Here is a 5,064-nt window from a genome sequence, read left to right as displayed (position 1 = left end):
CACAAGTCCTCCTGTTCTTTTTGTGGATACAGACTAACACGGCTGCTCCTCTGAAACCTTATTTATCACAGTGACTCTGCTGGGAGCGGGGTTCTGTAATTCTATCCGTGTACTGCTTGTGTCACTCGCGTTCTCATACGGAGCTCTGCTTCTCCCTTCTGCAAGTCCCCTCCCAATGGAGCTTCCTGCCGGACCTCGGTTCCCCAGGGCTGGGTTCCTCCAGCCCCAGAATCAGACGAACACACCCACGTTAACAGAGCGCGTCTGAGAGGACCGGGTCCATCAGCACTCCCAGGCTGCCACCCTCCTATGCCCCAGGTTCAGCACGTCCCTATCCCCACTTCCACGTTACCATTGTTCTGGTCGTAACCCACTGGATGAGCAAACCCCACAGGACTTTTGGGCGCTGCAGGGATCTTTAGCTTAGGTACGAGGAGCGTTGCTGCAGAGTACATGGGGAAACCAAAAAACACCCACGAGGGGGAGGGAGAGAGAGAAGCAACCAACTTAACCATGAAAGTTATTTATTGCCAGGTAATGAGGGGAGCCAAACAAGCAAAACAGGGATAATATTAAATCCAACTTAAAATTGATTATAAAAGTCAAGTTTAGAAAATTATTACTGATCCCACAAGTCAGGGTCAGAAGGCTACACAGAGAGAGAGAGCGAGAGCGAGCGAGCTGGGTTCGCACCACTCCGTGAAGCTGGAATCGATCGGGGGGCCCAGGTGGCGATGGTAGCTGAGGGTCCGGAGAGCTGGAGACAGGCAGAGCCCCCAGCATGATCAGTCAGGAGAAGATGAAGTCCCAGTGGAACGGATGCAGATTTTGGATCCAGGCATCAGAGCACTTCCTTGAGCGTGGGTCGGGGTTTTTGTAGGGAAAGAACAATGGTGCAAGGGAGACACTAGATTTGGTTATGTGGAAACAAGGGAGAACACCAGCGTTGATTTGTTCAGGCTAGACATGGGAGCTGGTCATTCCTGGCTACGGGCGGTGTTCCTTGGAGGGAGCTCACAATGCAATTAGGGAGCTTGAGTATTTTGGATCCCAATAAAGGATTTATTACTAGGAAATTTAGATTAGAAATTAGACGAAGGTTTCTAACCATCAGAGGAGTGAAGTTTTGGAATAGCCTTCCGAGGGAAGTAGTGGGGGCAAAAGATCTATCTTGCTTTAAGATTAAACTCGATAAGTTTATGGAGGAGATGGTATGATGGGATAACATGGTTTTGGAAATTAAATATTCATGGTAAATAGGCCCAATGGCCTGTGATGGGATATTAGATGGGGTGGGATCTGAGTTACCCAGGAAAGAATTTTCTGTAGTATCTGGCTGGTGAATCTTGCCCATATGCTCAGGGTTTAGCTGATCGCCATATTTGGGGTTGGGAAGGAATTTTTCTCCAGGGCAGATTGGAAGGCCCTGGAGGTTTTTCGCCTTCCTCTCTAGCATGGGGCACGGGTCACTTCCTGGGGGATTCTCTGCTCCTTGAAGTCTTTGAACTACGATTTGAGGACTTCAATAGCACAGATATAGGTGTGAGGTTTTTTTGTAGGAGTGGGTGGGTGAGATTCTGTGGCCTGCGTTGTGCAGGAGGTCAGACTAGATGATCATAATGGTCCCTTCTGACCTAAATATCTATGAATCTATGATAACTACTGAGCTGGGTATGTGCAGGCGTGGAGCAGAGATCCCCCATCATGCAGTGCTGCCCTGCTTTTCCGGTCCCAGGGTTCCCTGCGGTTGTCCCAGGGGTCTAGGTGTGCCTCCCACGGCCTTTCCAGTGCTCTTTGTAGGTCTTTCGTGAGTCCGACAGGCTGGGTGCTGCGCCCTGGTTCCCCAAGAACACAGAGCTGATGGGTAACACCTGGCTCCAGGGAAGGCGGAGGATGGGCTGGGGAGGAGGCTTGGCAGAGTCCTTGTACCAATCTAAGAAACATGTATTTTAACCGCCCCCCCCGGCCCCTTGAGGCTTGGGGGGGGTGACAGGCTGGGCCGGGGGGGGTGGCGACCTCAGGTGATTTCTCCCTTCAATGACTTCCTGGTCCACAAAGCCCCCCTCCCCACATCAGCCCAGGACAGAAAGCAGGACAGAGTGGGCTCCATCTGCCCAGGCCCTTGGCTCTGGGAGGGGAGTGGGGTCTGGTGGTTAGAGCAGGGGGGGCTGGGAGACAGGATGCCTGGGTTCTATCCCCAACTCCTGTACTGTCATCCTGTGTGACTTTGAGCTAGTCACATCACAGTCCAGTGCCTCAGTTTCCCCCCGCCTCTCGGGGCTGTGAGGACGAAACCGTTGTTTATCAGGTGCTGAGCGGATGGTGCTATCGACACACATGGTGTTAACACGGGGATCTGCAGCGAACAGCTGCGATTCCCCTTTGTGCCCCTATGGCCATGTAAATGCACCCCTGCTCCCAGGGCCCTCCACCCTGCTGGCACTGTAATGGGGCCTCCGGGTGCCCTAGAGCTCAGGGCCAAGGTGTCCTGGAGTGGGGGGAGAGGTGGGATGATTGCTGGGTACATCTGGGTCTGCTCCCAGCCCATATCTGGTGGTCGAGCTAGAGCGGGGCTTTCAAAGGCTCAAGTGACAAAGCCCCTGTCCCGTCCCCAGCAAAGCCTTCTGCAGGGAGGGGGGTCCACCCACCCCAGGCGATCTTCATTCACAAGGGCGCTGACCTCCTGTGCCAGCTGCCCCAGAGGACCTAGGAGAGGGAGGGGGAGCATGACTCTCTCATTCCCCCTTCCTTGAAACAAACCTACCGGGTTGGAAATGAGCCCCTGGAAACTCCTTTTGGAAGGCGGGCGGCAGCCGGAACCCCAGCGGGGAAGGGGAAGGGTTGGGTTTGGCCCATTTTCCAGCGGGTCAATTCACGCGGGCGGGTCCCAGCCTCAGGCAGCCGCTGTCCTCGGGATGGGGGCACTCGCACGTCTCAGCGCCCGTGCACGCTGGCCCCGGGCGGCTCCCGGGGGCGAGTTCACCTCGCTCGGCTCTATGGCTGGGTCGGCCCAGAGCCAGGAGCACTTGGGGGTGGGGGGACCGGAGCTGGGGGGAGGCGCTGCCCGGCTCCGGAGGAAAACACGGCTGGGTGGCCGTGGTGTCGGCTGCGGTGCCTTGACCCCGGCAGCCTGCGGAGGACGCCCTGCAAGGACTCGCCGTGGCGCCCCTCCTGCCGCAGTGAACCCCCTGGCGCGCCCGGCAGCCGGGCCGCGGCGGGTCCCTGCGCACAGACTGAGGTGCAGAGGTTGGGGCTCCTCCGCGCGCAGCCGGGCCCGGGTTTGCTCCAGGCTGGCCCTGCAGACCGAGTCTGAGCCTCCCTCCCGAGCCCAGGCTGGGGATTTACCGCACCCGCTCGTCCTTCGCAGGTTTCGCTACACCCCGGTCTAGCCGCTGGGGCAGCGCCCGCGCCAGAGTCCTTCCCTCTGACGACACCCTGGGCAAACCCGACGGAGCCAGAGAAAGCTGACTGAAGTAAGTTTAATGCCTTTGGGGTCCACTAACTCCCAGCCCCCCCTGCTCTCACCCACGGGGCCCCACTCACTTCCCAGAGCCAGGGATAGAAGATCCCATGAGCCCTGCTCCGTGTCTCCCACAGGGCATTAGGCGCCTGCTCCGGTTGGAGGGTGGGGGCACAGTACAGTGGGGAGCGAGTCGGGAAAGAGCTAACTGTTCTCAGGGTGTGAAACGGGCGAGGGGGTCGCAGCATCCCGGCCTGTGTCGCTCAATGTTAAAACCTCCCTGGACACACTGGGCCAGTCTGGGAAGCCCCCGAGGCTCCCCCCAGCCAGCACCCTGGGAAATCAGCCAGGGCTGCTCGGTGCCCAAACCGCCTGGCCAGCTGCTGGCAAAGGCCCACTGCAAAGGCCGTGCCAGGGGGTCGCCCGGCCCCAGGCCCAGATCCTGTGCTGGGGTAACTCCACTCCGTGGCGACTTTGCAGCAGCTCGACGCTGGCTCAAAGCCCGCCCTGCAGGGCCAGGCAATCCCCGGCAACGGGACGTTTAAATCTGGACTGGACCTACTGCTCCGTCCGGCACAGCACAGCTACTGAGTCCCCTGCCCCACCCCCTGCAGCGGGACATTCCCAGCCAAGCCCCCCGGCCCCTGCGGCATGGCACCCCCTACTGCCTCACTGGGCCCAGCGCAACCAGCTGCCAGAACATCAGCACAGCCAGACTGGGTCAGCCCCATGGCCCATCTAGCCCCACAGCCTGTCTTCTGAGCATGGCTGGTGCCAGCTGCTTTAGAAGGAGTGAACAGAACAGGTCATCATCACGTGATCCATCCCCTGTCACCCATTCCTAGGGACACCCAGAGCAAGGGGTTGTGTCCCTGCCCATCCTGGCTAATAGCCGTTGATAGACCGATCCTCCAGGAACTCATCTAGTTCTTTCTGAACCCCGTTCTACTTCTGGCCTCCACAACATCCCCTGGCAGTGAGTTCCACAGGTTAACGGTGCATTGGGTGAAGGAACGCTTCCTGTTGTTGGTTTTAAACCTGCTGCCCATTAATTTTGTCGGGTGGCCCCTGGTTCGGGTGCCATGTGAAGACACAGTTCCTTAGCCACTTTCTCTGCGCCAGTCATGATTGTATAGACCTCGATCATGTCCCCCTTAGGCGTCTCTTTTCCAAGCTGACCAGCCCCCATCTTTTCAATTTCTCCTCATAGGGAAGCTGCTCCACACTGCTAAATAGTTTTGTGGCCCGTCCCTGCCCCTTTTCCAGTTCTAACAGATCTTTTTTGAGCTGGGGCTCCCAGAACTGCCGGCAGCGTTCACGGGGTGGGCAGCCCCTGGCCAGCGGCGTGATGAGCGCGTGTCCGATTATCGCTCCCTCGCCTGCCCGCCTCTCCCGGCCTGTTCGCTGTTCGGGCTGCTGCTGCGCATGGAGTGGATGTTTTCAGAGAAATGTCCGTGGTGCCAACCCACATACCAGGACAATGATCTGAGCCTGGCAGCTCTAAATCCCCTGAATGTGTCTGAGTCAGATGGAAACCGAAAGCAGCTGGAGCCTTTCCTAGCCCAGGGCTGATTCCGGGAAACCCGGTGGTGAGGGTGGGAGAG

Source organism: Chelonia mydas, chromosome 24 (genome assembly GCF_015237465.2).
Source record: "Chelonia mydas isolate rCheMyd1 chromosome 24, rCheMyd1.pri.v2, whole genome shotgun sequence".
Lineage (NCBI taxonomy): Eukaryota > Metazoa > Chordata > Testudines > Cheloniidae > Chelonia > Chelonia mydas.
The sequence above is the reverse complement of the archived record's forward strand: the minus strand, read 5'-3'. Positions refer to the sequence as shown.